At 40.2% G+C, this 18,655-nt stretch overlaps 1 pseudogene; it reads right to left on the bottom strand.

Annotated features, from left to right (window-relative positions):
* Window positions 1-12,146: 12,146 nt before the first annotated feature.
* LOC120051565 lies at window positions 12,147-14,434 on the bottom strand (annotated as a pseudogene).
* Between the last annotated feature and the right edge of the window lie 4,221 nt (window positions 14,435-18,655).

Raw genomic sequence — 18,655 nt, 5'->3', positions numbered from 1 at the left:
ACAGTTGCTGTATGACGGATATACTGTAACTTAGGATGGAAACACATTATAGCTGTAAATCTTCCATTCAATAGGATGTTAATACAATATAAAGAACGATAAAACTGTTTTTGTTAAGATAGGAATTTGATTTTGGTTTTCTGATGAGATAAAGGTTTTTCATGTCCGTTGCACATTAACTAAGCCACGCCCCTAATGAGGTCAGAAGAGCGTATCAGTGTGATGGAACTGCCTTTCCGACCAGAGCGCTTAAAAGGATTCGCTAAGAATTTTTTAAGTTTTTAAATTTTTATACTTGCAGTGAAGCCGCTCAATAACTACATCATACCAGTCATCCAACAGATTCCCATTCAGAGCGACACACAGATGCATCCAGGGTCAATGCCCTGCTCAAGGGCATGTTGACCGATCTACCACCAGGCCAAAAAATGTGAACCCAAACCCTCCAAGATCCTCCCACAGTTGCCCAATAGCTGTCCCTCAACCATTCGATAAACACCTCCCACAGTCCCCCCTAAGGAAGAAAAAATTTAATACAAAATTATATTAATTCCATTCCCCACCCCCAAGAACCCCCCAATGCACCAACAACCAAGAGAATGAACTGAAGAGAAAAAAGGAAAAGACAGAAGAAAACAGCAAGCAACAATGCAAAAAATGTAACAAAATAACACACCTTTAAGCCTTGGATTTCTAATCCTCTAATGTTGTTATTGTATCTGATTTTAATAGCTAGCATTTCGATGGCCATAAGGAATAGATATGGTGACAGCGGACACCCTTGTTTAACTCCTCTTGACAATTCAAAACTCTCTGAGAAGTAGCCATTATTTACTATTTTACACCTGGGGGTGCTATACATTATTTTGACCCATTTTATAAGAAAATTACCGAAATGGAAAAAATCCAGACATTTAAAAATAAAATCCAGTCTTACTTTATCAAATGCCTTTTCAAAATCAGCTATAAATACCATTCCTGGCTTCTTATATGTTTCATGATGTTCTATTATTTCTAGTAGTTGTCGTATATTATCTCCAATGCATGTAAAAAACCTGTCTGATCAGGATGAACAATACCTGGTAAAACCCTTTTAATTCTGAGTGCTATGCATTTTGCTAGTATTTTTGCCACAGCATTGAAGTGTAAGGGACCTCCAGTTTTTTAGATAGACTGGGTCTTTATATTTGCCATCTGGGTCTTGTTTTAATAATAGAGAAATCAGACCTTCCAACTGAGTACCTGACAGACTACCATTTCTATAGGAGTAGTTAAAACAATCTAACAATGGCGCTTTTAGTATATCAAAAAATACTTGATATACCTCTACCGGTATGCCATCAAGCCCTGGGTTTTTTCCAGACTGAAAGGATTTAATAGCCTCAAAGTTTTTCCTCTGTAATTTGGCCTTTGCACTGATCTTTCTGTACATTTTTTAGTTTTCAATTTTTTTATATTATTTGTAAAGAATTCCTTACCATAATCTTCATTCAGTGGGGAAAGGATGAGATGGAAAAGAGAACATCTGCCTAAAATAATTAGCTTCCTCTTTTAAAATATCATTCGGAGAATCATAGATGACTCCGTCTTCAGTAACGAGTTTCTGCAAATTATTTTTGTTAGCGTTCCTGTATTGGAGATTCAGGAAAAATTTTGCATTTTTCTCCATATTCCATTTTTGTAATTTTTGTAATAGATTACATTAGATCGTTCTTGAATAAGTTCCTTAAGTTTTTTATGTTTTTCCTCTAACTTATTTTGTATCTCTGTATCATTTTTATTGCTATCTACCTGTACTATTAGTTCATGGATTTCCCTTGTTAGTCTTGGCTCTTTAGCCAAAAACTGCTTTTTTATTATTGATGAATATTGAATTGAATGACCCCTTAAGGTACATTTAAAGGTATACCAAACAAACGGATTTGCTGAACCTATATTATACTGGGAAAAAAATCTGTTATAAATTCTTTTGTCTTAGTTAAAAATAAGTTGTCCTCCAGTAAACTTTGATTAAATTTCCAATATCCACATCCAAGTGTAAAATCTATAAGAGTTATGTGAATGCCAATTAGATGATGATCCGATTGCATTCTGTCTCCTATTAAAACTTTTTAAACCTTTGATGCAAGAGAGAAAGAGACAAGAAAGTAGTCAAGACAACTAGCTTGATTAAGTCTCCTCCATGTATATCTCACTAGGTCGGGGTTTTTTAGTCTCCAAATATCCACTATTTCTAATGTGTCCATAATATTTCTGATTTCCTTAAGGGCACGGTGATGATAGTTTGTTGTGATTAGCTTTACAGTCCATTGAGGTACTTAACACTGTGTTATAGTCTCCGACCATAATGATTAGATCCTTTGTTGCCTGTAAGTTCAATAAATTGGTATAAATGTTTTCGAAGAAGTGTGGATCATCCTGATTTGGACCATATAAATTAATGAGCCAAATCTCTTTTTTGTCCACTTTCATATTCAAAAGGATCCACCTTCCTTGCGAATCATTCCTGATTATTTGCACATTCAGATCGAAATGATTGTTAATTAATATCATCACACCCTTCCCCATTCCTTTTTCCCACGCAACTTCATCTAAGGATGTAGAGTGAGTTTCCTGTAAACAGTATATGTTATATTCCTTTTCTTTTAGCCATGTAAAGACTGATCTTTTTTTATAATCTGCTAAACCATTACAATTATAACTGGCTATACTTATTTCACCCCTTACTGTAACTAGATACTATTCTCAGTCAAAATTGACCATAATTAGTGCTTGTAAAGTTACTGCCATCAGAGGTATTGTAACGGCATTCCTCCTCTTCTTCATACGAAGAGGAGGAGTAGTGATTCGACCAAAATGCAGCGGGTTGTGAATACATAATGATTTATTAAAGCAAACGACGAGACACGAAAACAAACACTTGGAAAGATTACAAAATAACAAAAACGAATGTAGACTGACCTAAACCATGAGAACTTACATATAACACGAAGCACGTAGGAACAGGTACAGACTATAACAAAACGAACGAACAAACGCTACAGTCCCGTGTGGTGCGCAGACACAGACACGGACGACAATCACCCACAAACAAACAGTGAGAACAACCTACCTTAATATGACTCTCAATCAGAGGAAACGTCAAACACCTGCCTCTAATTGAGAGCCATACCAGGCAACCCAAAACCAACATAGAAACAGAAAACATAGACTGCCCACCCAAAACTCACGCCCTGACCAATAAACACATACCAAACAACAGAAAACAAGTCAGGAACGTGACAGGTATTATGAAGGTCAAAACTAGATCTTTCAAATGTCTGATATTTAGAATTCAAGAAATAGGTTCTAGCAATATTTGTTTTATTCCCTTGCCTGTTTGCCTGTGAGCCAATGCCACAGATGTTAGAAAATTGAGACAAGATATTATGTGTGTGGCAAATCTGAGTAGGTTGATGTGTATGATATTGGATGGGATATAGTGAGAGTGTGTACGATGTCTGTATAAGAGTAAGACTATAATCTGTGATGTCCAAATAAATAATAACTCTGCCAATTTGCATGGTTGAGTGTCTATGTGTGTAACATGTAGTGCGTATAGCCTTGATATTCATGATGATAATTGTAATCCATATCGTATCACCATCATAGTTGCATCATAATTACCTTTAACATAATTGAACAATATAACCCAGCATTTCCATAGCAGTTGACGTTTCACATGATCATGAAAGAGACCTTGCATTACTCTAGAGACGACTTCACTACAGTACAAATGTTTTCCATACAATATGTTATTATTCCCCAATGCCCCTATTCTGATATCTTCCCCTTGCTTGTTGTAAACATATATAAACGTGTAGACAAATACATAAAAAAGATAGACAAACAATAAACACATTAAATTATAAAACAGTTCTCAACAAGAGAGAGAAAGGGAGAGAAGATATGAGAAAAGAGAGAGAGAGAGGAGAGCGAGATCAGGTGTGTGTGTGTATGTATAAGTCCGTATGTGTAAGCAAGCATGTAATTGAGTATGTGTGTGTTCATATCCACTTCATAATGTTCAGACAATTTTACAGTTCCCATACCTTCTATTTTTTTCTCGTAACCTGAAGTCCCTGTAGAATTTAGTACAGCCACGGTGTTATGGAGCTGTCTCGGAATAGCTGTCCATCTATAAAGAGTTGGTCCACAATGATAAAGGCTACCATCCTTCCTTTGTTGTCTTTGTACCGGATACAGTCTCTTACGACGTTCGTTTATCTCCCTTAGAAATTGGTCATTGAGACCAAATTTGGTCCCTTTAAACTCCCTTCCTCTGCTTTTGATCAGCTCCTTTTCTTGGTAGTGTTCAAATTTTGCGATGATCGGTCGGGGACCATTGGTCTTGTCGCTCCGAGCTCCAAGTCTGTGTACTCGGTGGAAAGCCACCTTGTTTACAGACTCTATAGGAAGTTTCAAGGCTGATTGCATAAATTCTCTGATCGAGCCCTCTGGATTATTGGATGCGTCCTCAGGAATCCCAGACAAAAATAGATTTTCACGCATGTCTAGTAGCGACTCCATCACCCTGTTTTCCCTGAGTAGACAATCCATGTTGGAATCGTGGATTTTTACCTTGGCTGTGAGTGTCTTGTTTTTCTCTTTGGAGCGTGAGAATTACACTCTGGCTGATCTCCAAACTCCCCCTCAGCCCTTCTAAGTAAATCATCCGTGTCTGTAGATGAATCTGTTTTTCTTTTTTTTGTCGGGTTAAAGTTATTTTGTGAGGTGGTCGGATCTTTCCATGAAGGAGTATGTTGTTCCTCCATAGCATAAAGCTGTTGATACTCGTCGATTTCCCTCAAAATCTCCTGCATTTAACAATGAGTCTTTCCCACGACGACGACGACAGGTGTCTGTAGTACAGCCAGCTAGCACTCACTGAATCCACGTAAAACAAAGGAACACAAACTTGCAGTCCCAGCCGTAAAGGCTAACCGCATTGTGGAATCCTTAGCAACAAAACGTTTGTTGGGATTAAAATGGATTTAATGAAAATGTTTTAATGTAAACAACAAACCGAGTGTAGACAGTACAATGTCCTGTTGCGCGCTCTGATGACGTTTTGACGCTGCATCACCACTTGGTATGGCAACTGTTCGGCATCTGACCGCCTAAACCAAATACTTTTAGACTTTTACTCAAGTAGTATTTTACTGGGTGGCTTTCACTTTTACCTTGATAGGAAAGGACTCAAGTATCTTTACTTTTACTCAAGTATGACAATTGGGTACTTTTTCCACCACTGCCTGCAATGCTTCCAATGTTAATTCCCGAACTCCCAAAAACCTTTCAGCCGCACGTACAATTCATCTTTACAATCGGTATCCCTCAACTGGTAAACGACATTATGAATCTCAACAGGCTGCAGGTCATCCACTGCCATAGCTTCCTCAGCACCAATCACTCTTTCAACTATTCCCCGCGCCGCCCAGTAGGAGAACTACTGTACAGTCGTGGCCAAAAGTTTTGAGAATGACACAAATATACATTTTCACAGTCTGCTGCCTCAGTTTGTATGATGGCAATTTGCATATACTCCAGAATGCTATGAAGAGTGATCAGATTAATTGCAATTAATTGCAGACCCTCTTTGCCATGCAAATGAACTGAATCCCCAAAAAACATTTGCACTGCATTTCAGCCCTGACACAAAAGGACCAGCTGACATGTCAGTGATTCTCTCGTTAACACAGGTGTGAGTGTTGACGAGGACAAGGCTGGAGATCACTCTGTCATGCTGATTGAGTTCGAATAACAGACTGGAAGCATCAAAAGGAGGGTGGTGCTTGGAATCATTGTTCTTCCTCTGTCAATCATGGTTACCTGCAAGGAAACACGTGCCGTCATCATTGCTTTGCACAAAAAGGGCATCACAGGCAAGGATATCGCTGCCAGTAAGATTGCACCTAAATCAACCATTTATCGGATCATAAGAACTTCAAGGAGAGCGGTTCAATTGTTGTGAAGAAGGCTTCAGGGCACCCAAGAAAGTCCAGCAAGCGCCAGGACCGTCTCCTAGAGTTGATTCAGCTGCGGGATCGGGGCACCACCAGTACAGAGCTTGCTCAGGAGGTGTGAGTGCATCTGCACGCACAGTGAGACGAAGACTTTTGGAGGATGGCCTGGTGTCAAGAAGGGCAGCAAAGAAGCCACTTCTCTCCAGGAAAAACATCAGGGACAGACTGATATTGTGCAAAAGGTACAGGGATTGGACTGCTGATGACTGGGGTAAAGTCATTTTCTCTGATGAATCCCCTTTCCGATTGTTTGGGGCATCCGGAAAAAGCTTGTCCAGAAAAGACAAGGTGAGCGCTACCATCAGTCCTGTGGCATGCCAACAGTAAAGCATCCTGAGACCATTCATGTGTGGGGTTGCTTCTCAGCCAAGGGATTAGCTCACTCACAATTGTGCCTAAGAACACAGCCATGAATAAAGAATGGTACCAACACATCCTCCGAGAGCAACTTCTCCCAACCATCCAGGAACAGTTTGGTGACGAACAATGCCTTTTCCAGCATGATGGAGCACCTTGCCATAAGGCAAAAGTGATAACTAAGTGGCTCGGGGAACAAAACATCAATATTTTGGGTCCATGCCTAGGAAACTCCCCAGACCTTAATCCCATTGAGAACTTGTGGTCAATCCACAAGAGGCGGGTGGACAAACAAAAACCCACACATTCTGACAAACTCCAAGCATTGATTATGCAAGAATGGGCTGCCATCAGTCAGGATATGGCCCAGAAGTTAATTGACAGCATGCCAAGGCAGATTGCAGAAGTCTTAGAAAAAGAAGGGCCAAAACTGCAAATATTGACTCTTTGCATCAACTTCATGTAATTGTCAATAAAAGCCTTTGACACATATGAAATGCTTGTAATTATACTTCAGTATTCCATAGTAACATCTGACAAAAATATCTAAAGACACGGAAGCAGCAAACTTTGTGGAAATTAATATTTGTGTCATTCTCAAAACTTTTGGCCACGACTGTACAGTTTCTTGATGTGGATGTTCCCTGTTATAATAAAAATTGACACACGCCATTGGTCAGTTCCGGTGTTATGAAACTGATGGACACAATTTGTTAAAAAAAAGAAGTATTTATTTAACTAGCCACATAGCATACATAACAGGTTAGGATAATTAAAGTGGCAGTTAGGTGAATTAGCATGGCAGGTTAGGAGACTGAGGATAAGGTTAGGAAAAGGGTGAGGGTTAGGGATTTGTTTACCATGCAGGTTTGGATAACTAACGTGGCGGTTAGGAGACTGAGATTAAGGTTAGGAAAAGGGTTAGGCTTAGCTACAATTGTCAACAAGTGTTTTCCCAACGCAAAAGAAACGGCCACGGACCAATGGGGAGCATCAATTGGTGTAAACTTGATATCATGAAATACCCGATATCAGAGAACGCCCCTGCAATTACACCCTTCTCGGATCAAGGGGCCAGGCTTCCAGTCTATAAGCATGCTTTCCACTGTGCTCAGGGGGCATTTTCGGTACTGCAGTTCAGGTGAAGCACGGCCAAATTCCCATTGAAGGCCCCATAGCGAAGTTAAAAAAAAATTAAAAGACCATTTAGTTATCACGTTTGTAAATAAAACACCCTTTGAATTATTCAAGTAATTGCCTTAAGAGTCAGATTTTCTCCCATCACTCACAGCCAAAGTTAACTATTTTAGATTCATGCTGTGAGGTGGGTGAGCTTATGCCACATGCAGATGTTGAAGGGAAAACACACCTCTTGATCTGCGTGTTTATAATGTAGGTTAAGGTGCAGCCTCGTCTCATAGACTAGATGTAACATAGTAAATATAAATCTGGGACTCTCAAAATAGTATGTTATGTTACGTTTTTATGGTTACATAAGACAGATGGTCACTTAATAAATGGAACTTGGTGGTGCTGTACTGTAACAGTGAGCTGAGCCAGTTGAAACTATTGACGCCAGGGATATATTGTTGGTCACTGTGTGTTCCTTTATTAGTTTTGTGTTTTTTATTCATTTATTTCTGGTACTCTCCTACCTGAGAGGCATGAGGCCTGTGTGGCGTTGCACTGTTAAAATCATCCCAGTGTGGAGATGAAACACCTGTGTTACAAAGCCACATGCTCTGTCCTCTCTGCTCTACCTAGGTGTTATAATGTGGGTAATACAGAGATAATACTAATACCGAGATAAAACACCTAGGTAGAGCAGTGGTTGTCTCTATTAGTATTACCAACATTAAAACACCTAGGTAGATCAGTGGTTGTCTCTGTATTAGTATTATCTCTGTTTTACCCACGTTAAAACACCTAGGTAGAGCAGTGGTTAACGTGGGTAAAACAGAGATAATACTAATACCGAGATAACCACTGCTCTACCTAGGTGTTTTAATGTTAGTAATACTAATACAGAGATAACCATTGAACATGCATTTTCCATTATGTCATTGTGTTTACCATTTCAGAACCTTACATCTGTAGTTTGAAGCATATACAGGGCATTATATAAGAGCCCTTGACTTTTTCCACAATTTGTTAAGTTACAGCCTTATACGAAAATTGATTAAATGCATTTTTTCCCTCGTCAATATAAACACAATAGCCCATAATGATAAACCGAAAAGGTTTTTAGAAATTTTAGCAAATCTATACCTTATTTGGTAAGTATTCAGACCCTTTGCTCTGAGACTCCAAATTGAGCTCAAGTGCATCCTGTTTCCATTGATCATCCTTGAGATGTTTCTACAACTTGACTGGAGTTCAAATGTGGTAAATTCAAATGATTGGACATGATTGGAAAAGGAACACACCTGTATATATAAGGTCCCACAGTTGACAGTGCATGTCAGAGCAAAAACCAAGCAATGAGGTCGAAGAAATTGTCCGTCAAGCTTTGAGACAGGTTTGTGGCGAGGCACAGATCTGGAGAAGAGTACCAACACATTTCTCAAATCTCTGTTGGCTGGGCTCCCCGCTTGTGCCGTCAAACTCCTGCCCCACGTTGGGCGCAAACCTTTTAAGGGCTCCCGAGTGGCGCAGCCGTCTAAGGCACTGCATCTCAGTGCAAGAGGCATCACTACGGTCCCTGGTTCGAATCCAGGCTAAATCACATCCGACCGTGATTGGGAGTGCCATAGGGAGCGCACAATTGGCCCAGCATCGTCCGGGTTTGGCCGGTGTCGGCCGTCATTGTAAATAAGAATTTCTTCTTAACTGACTTGACTAGTTAAATAAATTAAAAATTAAAAAGTGGGATGCATGCCAGCAAAGCCACTACACAACACATTACTAAACAATACATTAATTGCACTTTGAAAGTGTGCCCACAAACTGTTACATAAGGCTGACTGAAAAGCATAGTCCAAACAACTTACCACTGCTACACCTGGCTATCAGCGGAGCCTGGTCTGGCAACGAAACAAAAAAAAAAAAACATGGCTGACTTGCTTAAACAAATGTGGTTTCTACTGACAATTGAAATATACAAACTATGGCATAAGGGGACGACAAGCGGATAAGAGGCAAACCGTAATTTCGATTAAGACATTAATGAGCGAGCTAGAACGGACGTAGTCAATATAACTATTTGTTCAGCCCTTTTGAAATGCACAGCGACAAAATTCAGAACATGGACCGTTCTTACAGTGTTCTCCCTGTACGCCAAGTCAAAACCATAGGATAAATAAAGGGGCATATATGCAGACAATTAAAATTCTTACAATATTCAATTATTACATTTCTCAAAAACAGGTTATAGGCTACATGTGAACCACCAAGTCAGAACAGTAGGCAAAATTAAGAGGTGACAATAGACCAAATTACAAAGGTGAGGCACATGGGCTACTAACATCTTACTACACAACATACACTTAGTATTACTTTCTTAGCTACAGTATACATATCTCCCTGGCATGTTACATCATATATGCAACAGCATACAATACATTTTTTGACTCACCTTGTTGTGTTGTGCTCACTTGAACAGGAAGGTGGTGCGGCAGTCCTTCGTGGGCATATTTTGTCATCAAACTTTGTCATCAAAGTCTGGCTTTCTCTGGATTTATGGTGCTTTCAAGACAACTGGGAACTCAAAGAGAAAAATGGAATCATGATGACGTCAGTGATCTTCAGGTCATAGCTGTAGAAAGAGGCCCGAGTTCCCAATTTACAATTCCGAGTTGGATGAGTTCAAAACGTATTTTCCCAGTCGTAGCTTGTTTCCCCCCCGAGTTCCCAGTTGTATTGAACTCACTCAAGTCAGATTTTGCAGTACCGAGTTAAGTTGTTTTGAGCGCGGCACAAATCAAGCTTCATTGACAGAATGGCCCATGTTGAATGTTTACAATTTTAAACTAGGAAAAGAGCCCCTTAATCTTAGACTTGGGACCACACAGCCACTCCACTGAATAGCAGGCTAATGCTTGCAGAAATTTGCAATTTCCAAATTGTTTTGTAATGTTTATGTCCAACGGCCGATGAGAACCGATACGTTTAATCTATAATTTCTCATTATTTCTCTTCATATGACAAAAGTTATAAAGGATTTGCCAGTAGATTGTCGACTTGATTCATGATGATGACTGCTAGCTCAGATTTTGAAAGTATGATGTTGACATGATTCCCTCTGATGCTGGGACAGCAGAGTCCCTGACCATCTGCCCGAAAAGTTCGGAAACCCTACGTCTTTAAAGAGTACCCCCCCAAAATACAAATAATAATAATAATAATGTGACACTGACTAATTGAGGAGAAATGTATTTACTGTGATATGTGGTTGTCTCACCTGGCTATCGTAAGATGAATGTACTTAATGTGCTGGTGACATCACAGGGTCAGAGAGAACTCCTGACTGTAGTCATACAAAAACACTCCCGGCACTCAGCCCATAAGAACCATTCATACTGTCAGATCTAATATGAAGAACTGAATACAACCATAAGAACCATTCATACTGTCAGATCTAATATGAAGAACTGAATACAACCATAAGAACCATTCATACTGTCAGATCTAATATGAAGAACTGAATACTAAAGAGAAGAAGAGGTTGACCAGTACATATTCATGTAACTTTATTTTTCATTGGCAGATCAATTAAGTTTGCTTCAATGCAGTTATCCAAACACATTCATGATCAGTAACTAAAATAACTCATCTAGTTTTAAAGACAATTAATAAACACATGTATTCATTTCATAAACTGTGTATCATTAAATAAAGTTGTAAAATAATCCCCCCAAACTAGTGGTGAAAAGTGATCATCACACCATCTCTATCTGATACATGTTAGGTAGCCTAGTGGTTAGAGCATTGGGCCAGTAACCAAAAGGTTGCTAGATCAAATCCCCGAGCTGACAAGGTTGTTCTGCCTCTGAAGAAGGCAGTTAACCCACTTTTCTTAGGCCATCATTGTAAATAAGAATTTGTTCTTAACTGACTTGCCTAGTTAAATAAAGGTTCAATACATTTTATTTAAAAAGTGTCTACTAGCTCCTTCCCACAGAATACTGCAGAGCGACAACCTGGTCTCAGAGCAAAACGTTTTATATTATACAAAAAACTTCCGTGCCACTCCATTTAGTATGTTAGGTAACATTACATTGGCCTACCAATATAAACTGAACTAAAATATAAACCAAACATGTAAAGTGTTGGTTTCATGAGCTGAAATAAAAAATAAAGCAATATGCACAAAAAGCTAATGTCTCTCAAATGTTGTGCACAACTTTATATATATCCCTGTTAGTGAGCATTTCAGCCTTTGTCAAGATAATCCATCCACCTGACAGGTGTGGCATATCAAGATGCTGATAAAACAGCATTATCATTACACAGGTGCACCTTGTGCTGGAGACAATAAAAGGCCCCACAACACAACTTCACAGATGTCTCAAGTTGAGGGAATGTGCAATTCTCATGATGACTGCAGGAATGTCCACCAGAGCTGTTGCCAGAGAACTCAATATTTATATCTCTACCATAAGTCACCTCTAACGTCCTTTTAGAGAATTTGGCAGTACATCCATCCGGCCTCACAACTGCAGATCACATGTAACCACGGCAGCCCAGGACCTCTTCACCTGCAGGATTGTCTGGGGGGGGGGGGGGGGGGGGGGCTGAGTAGTATTTCTGTCTATAATAAAGACCTTTAGTGGGGAAAAGTTTATTCCCAAGTGGGACTATGCCCTCCCAAGTCCCACCCATGGCTGAGCCCCTGCCCAGTCATGTAAAATCCTTAGATTAGGGCCTCATTATTTATTACAATTGACTGACTTCCTTATAAAAACTGTAAATCTTTGAAATTGTTGCGTTTAGATTGTTGTTCAGTATAATATGACTTGTAGGATGTATCATATGTTAAGAATTACAATTCGTATGTTATTTTAAGCATTGCTATTCATACAATATGTTACGAACTTGTTATATGTATGATATGTTATGAATTCCAATTTGTTGTTGCTAACGTTAGCTAGGTTAGGGGTGAGGGGTTTAAGGTAGAGTTAAATGGGTTTAGGGGAAAGGTTAGCTAACATGCTAAGTAGTTGCATGCTAAGCTAAAATGCTAAGTAATAGCTAAAGAGTAGTAAGTAGTTGCAAAGTTGCTTAAAAGCTAAAATACTAAAGTCCTCCCTGATGAGATTCAAACACGCAGCCTTTGGCTAGAAGTTAGAGTTACACGCCCACCCCTCCACAGAGCAGGAGTAAGGCTTCTCTCCTACGTGTAAAAGTTTGTGTGTTTTTAAACTGCTCTGGTGAGAGAAACTCTTCCCACAGCCAGAGCAGGAGTAAGGCTTCTCTCCTGTGTGTGTTCTCTGATGACGTTTCAGCATAGTTGATGTTTTAAAACATTTCCCAGAGTCAGAGCAGGAGTAAGGCATCTCACCTGTGTGTGTGTTCTCTGATGAACTTTTAGCTAAGTTGATGTTTTGAAGCATTTTACACAGTCAGAGCAGGAGTAAGGGTTTTCTCCTGTATGTATACGTTCATGTGTTTTTAAGGTATCCAAACGGGAGAAACTCTTCCCACAGTCAGAGCAGGAGTAAGGGTTTTCTCCTGTATGTATACGTTCATGTGTTTTTAAGGTATCCAAACGGGAGAAACTCTTCCCACAGTCAGAGCAGAAGTAAGGCTTCTCTCCTGTGTGTGTTCTCTGATGACGTTTTAGCTCATTTGACGTTTTAAAACATTTTCCACAATCAGAGCAGTAGTAATGCTTCCCTCCTGTGTGTATACGTTCATGTGATTTTAAGTGAGCCAATCGGGAATAACGTTTTCCACAGTCAGAGCAGGAGTAAGGCTTCTCTCCTGTATGTATATGTTCATGTGATTTTAAGTGACCCGATCGGGAGAAACTCTTCCCACAATCAGAGCAGGAGTAGGGCTTCTCTCCTGTATGTATTTGTTGGTGTGCTTTTAAGCTGCTCATTTGAGAGAAACTCTCCCCACAGTCAAAGCAGTAGTAAGGCTTCTCTCCCGTATGTATACGTTGGTGTGTTTTTAAGGTATCCAGTCGAGAGAAACTCGCCCCACAGTCAGAGCAGAAGTAAGGCTTCTCTCCTGTGTGTATTTTTAGGTGTATTTTTAGCTTTGATAGAAATGGGAAAATCTCCACACAATGTGGGCAGTGGTGAGACCTCTTAGCTCTGTGATCTTCCTGCTGTTGATCTCTGGATGTAGAGCATGTCTCAAAATGGTCTCCTGTGTGAACAACATCAGAAGAACCAGTCAGTTGGTGTGATATACATGTCAGTCAAATGTATATTATGAAGCCCTTTTTACATGAGTAGTTGTCACAAAGTGCTTAACAGAAACCCAGCCTAAAAACCCCAAAGAGCAAGCAATGCAGATGTAGAAGCACAGTGGCCACGAAAAACTCGCTAGGACGGTAGGAACCAGGCTCTGAGGGGTGGCCAGTCCTCTTCTGGCTGTACCGGGTGACATATGAATTCATGTAAGTCGGCTGTACAATTACAGAACGGGAATAAAACTATTCTAAAAGTGGGTAGGAGTCAAAAACTAAAGAGGCAAAAGTCGTGAAAATTATGAGCTATATCATCCTCCACTCAACATCACAAGGGTTAGTAACAACACAGACTCACTTCATAGAACTTAACTACTTCACTTCTTTAGTCTACACTCTGAGCACTCCAGACAGTCCAGTGAATAAAACACATGCTGACAATACTGGTGTCAAACCATGCAAGTGTCAGTAGCATGAAATAACATCTACCTTCTCAATGAAACAGTTCATCATGAAACAGTTCATCATGAAACAATTCTACTGCAACTTTTCATGCACAGTGGGAAGTTGGAATTAATAACACAAACTTAGTTAGATAAAACCTGCTCTTACCATGAGAAACAGATATCCCAATATTCTCCTCCTCTTCTTCATCTTTAATGTTGACATTCAGCTCCAGTGTTTGACTGCAGTCCTCCAGCTTCACTGATGCCATTTCTGGATCCTGCAGTGCAAACTGGGCTCCACTGTCACAATCAGGACCCAGTGACTGTAGGTTTCTACTCAGTGTGGAAGGAGAGTGGCAGGATGGGTTTGTCCTCACTGTTGATGTTACCGGCCTCAGACTTAATCTGAGTCGACCTGTAGTAATAAAGACAAACGGACACAAAAGTTATTTTCTTGACAGTTCTGGCACTTTATTCTGTAAAAATATTTTCTCTTTTTTCTTGTTCAGTTATCTCATTTCCGTAGATCAGGTAGCTAATCCTTGACAAAACATTCATTCACATTAGACAAAGTATACATATTAAATTGCACAACATAAGTGGACTTAATCTATAGTAGATTTCCTAAATTCACATAAATGCATAAATGACTCAAAAACCATTTAGTACAAGGTTGCAGTATGATTTAGGCAGTACTATGTACTATTTTTATGAATAACCTTGTCTTCACTGTATTATTTCACTCACAAAAACCAATTGTATTTCCCATTCACACCATAGTAAGAATTATCAGGGTTCGTACATTGGCAAGTCAAATTCAAGGACTTTCAAGTACTTTTTCAAGCGCTAATATTTATTTACTTTATGCCCCGTGTGAAAACCCTGAATTATAGATAAATATAGAAACAACTGAATGTGTCTGAATATTAGTACACGTGTAAAAAAAAAATGATAATCATTACATTCACCTTTAAGGTCCATGTCTGTCTAATTCTGTACTAAGAAAATAAACCAAGAAATCCCTATTAACTTCTACCACACCCTCCTCTTCCCCAAAAACCCTCCCACACCCCCAATAAACTTTATCAATAGATCCCTTCCTGTGTTTGCAAACATTGGGGTCTATATCATGCTGAGACAATCCACCCCCAGGTTATCCAGCTTATCAAAAACCATACGGACAGTAACATCTGTTACCCCCAACAACTCTGCTGCGGTTGTCGTGGAGAATTGTCTCAGAAATATAATACTCTTACAAGAACTTGTGAATTCAATATAGACTTCCATACAAAGTAACAAAAATGAGCCCTTCCATGGAAGGACCCTATTACAAACATAACAGGGGAGAGCCCCTCCATGGAACAGACTAACTTCTTATATCACCGAGTCCTGCCTTTATAGGACTTTTGTCTTTGCCTAACGTATAGAGTCCCCTCCCTCTATATGAAAATTGCTTCCCTTGATCTTTCTCCATTATTTTCTTTTCATCTCAGAGCTTGCTTGCTAACGCCCACATCTGCTTTCGGTGAGGTTATAATTATGGCGGGACCCTTTCATGTCCTAAGAATGATATATGTACTATGCCTATAGTCCATCTGTTGGTCATTTGGCTGGCACCCTCCTTTGTGTGTCCCACTGACTTTGGTATGTCCAGCTGTCCTATGCACTTAAGGCCATGGCCATTATACTTATGTTTGTTCCGCTCCATCTAATCTTTGGTATGCTGCCTTTTCCAGAATAGCAAATGCACTTAGGGTGTCACCTTCTCCTTCTGATGTACACATGTTTTTGCTCCATAGTATTATATCTGTCCCTATATGTAACAATAACTACCACACGGTTTACAAGATAACTTTAAACCTGGTATTTCTGCTATACACAATCCAAGTTCTTGATAACCTTACCAATGAAAGCTATGAAGTAAATTTTATTCACTATTAAAGTATCCTTTGTCACAGCACATTTATGGGCGCAAGATTTCTGAACAGCCTCTCGAAACCATGTCAGGACTCGTAGAAAGACAAGTTCTGACAGTAGGTCCTCTTACTACGGGACCAGCCATGGAAGCTCCATCAGTCTGCACTGTAGATCCACCAGTCTGTCTTACTGCCTCTGCATATGATACATCATGACGAATTCTATATCTCTGAGCATCTCTCTGCACCTGGCATCCACCAAATGCTGCACTGTGTGTCCTCCGCACAATTGCAACACTTGACCGTCACATTGCTCCAACATTTACCGTAATCATGTTCTCCAACACACTTGGCACATCTTTTCACTCAACAGCTACATGTCCCATTCTTTGGCTTTTAAAAACACTGTGATGATTCACCGTTGCTGCTCCAGTTTCAACTGTTCTGCTATGAAACCCTGACCTGTTCACCGGACGTGCTACCTGTCCCAGACCTGCTGTTTTCAACTCTCTAGAGACAGCAGGAGCGGTAGAGAAACTCTCAATGATCGGCTATGAAAAGCCAACTGACATTTACTCCTGAGATGCTGACCTGTTGCACCCTCGACAACCACTGTGATTATTATTATTTGACCCTGCTAGTCAGCTATGAACATTTGAACATCTCCACCCAGCACAGCCAGAAGAGGACTGGCCACCCCTCATAGCCTGGTTCCTCTCAAGGTTTCTTCCTAGGTTCTGGCCTTTCTAGGGAGTTTTCCCTAGCCACTGTGCTACTACACCTGCATTGCTTGCTGTTTGGGGTTTTAGGCTGGGTTTCTGTACAGCACTTTGTGACATCAGCCAATGTAAGAAGGGCTTTATAAATACATTTGATTGGTTGATTGATGAGGCTGGGTCAAATTCTCTGACATTGAAGCTAAGGAATCCTATTCTGTACTTTTCCAGACAAAACCTTCTCAAACCTCAACAGCACTGATAAGCTTTCACTTCTTTAACCCTCTTTCCTACTGATCAACCATTAGGATTCAACCACTCTGTCTCCTTCACATGTTCTTTAACAATATCATCCATGGACATAGATATTGGTACCTCAGATTACTCCCTTCAATTTAGCATAAGCTCCAGGGTCATGGCTTCTGAGCTTCGTCCCATTATGATTTAAGCTCCAGGGTCAAATCTACCATTTTCAATGTTTTATTTCACCTTTATTTAACCAGGTAGGCTAGATCAGAACAAGTTCTCATTTACACGGATGCGGCCCAGTTTAACCTCACCTCTCTTTTTATGGCCTTGGTTAATCAGATAGGGTGTAAATGAGGCCCTGTGGTCTCCTCAAACACCATCCCAACTTTCCACTGTGACACATTATTACTCTAGCTCACAGGTGTCAAACTCATTCCACGGAGGGCCGAGTGTCTGCGGGTTTTCGCTCCTCCCTTGTACTTGATTGATGAATTAACATCACTAATTAGTTAGGAACTCCCCACACCTGGTTGTCTAGGGCTTTATTGAAAGGAAAAACCAAAAACCTGCAGACACTCGGCCCTCCGTGGAATGAGTTTGACACCCCTGCTCTAGCTCCCTACCTTGGGCCTCTTTAGAGTTTCTATACTACATACACCTCTGCTTCCAGTATCATTATCTCTGTTCTTCCACTACAGACCATTCACATTCTAGGCCCTCAACCTCCCGCTCCATATCATCAGAACTGTCCCCCACATTGATCGCATTCCAGCACAGCTGTTGCTTCTCAAACTCTCCCCATTTCCATTGTTTCAGGGGTGTCAAACTCATCCCATTGAGGGACGAGCCTCCCAGGTTTTAGTTTTTTCCTTTCAATTATAACCTAGACAAACAGATGAGGGGAGTTCCTTTCTAATTAGTGACCTTAATTAATCAAGTACAAGGGTGGAGCGAAAACCCGCAGACACTTGGTCCTCCATGGAATGAGTTTGATACGTGCTCCGATTCATCCGCATTAATCGACGCAATTCCATGCAGTTGGCCTCTCTCTCCAAATGGTGAAGGAAAACTTCAGTTAGCTTCCCTCTATTTTGACACTCCATCACACAGCCTCATGTCACCATTTCACCACGAGCAAACTCCTAGAAAGACGACCGAAACCGTTGAAGCCGCCATTTGACTAGACTCGTCCGAATCACCCTGACCTCGCGAACTTACATTAACGAAACAGTGTATGTAAACTCGCGAGATTAGGACGGTTCGGACGAGGCTATTTCCCAGCTCATAAACAACATTTCACATAAAACCAAGAACATGTAAAAACGAACTCAAATAAGTGGAATCTTTATGAAATTACTTTGACGAAATTATGTACACACACTCAGACAAACCCAAAGTCTACCTAAGTGACTTGTAAAATCGTTTTTAATCACGTTCTTCACTCACTCGGGTTGACCCCAAAATAACACATACAATTAAAACCTTTACCAAACGTGATAATACCTTGACGGATTTGTTACCTAGCATATTATACATTCTTTCGACATTA

The sequence above is a fragment of the Salvelinus namaycush genome, chromosome 7, assembly GCF_016432855.1.
Source record: "Salvelinus namaycush isolate Seneca chromosome 7, SaNama_1.0, whole genome shotgun sequence".
In the NCBI taxonomy this organism is placed as follows: Eukaryota; Metazoa; Chordata; class Actinopteri; order Salmoniformes; family Salmonidae; genus Salvelinus; species Salvelinus namaycush.
The sequence above is the reverse complement of the archived record's forward strand: the minus strand, read 5'-3'. Positions and strand labels throughout refer to the sequence as shown.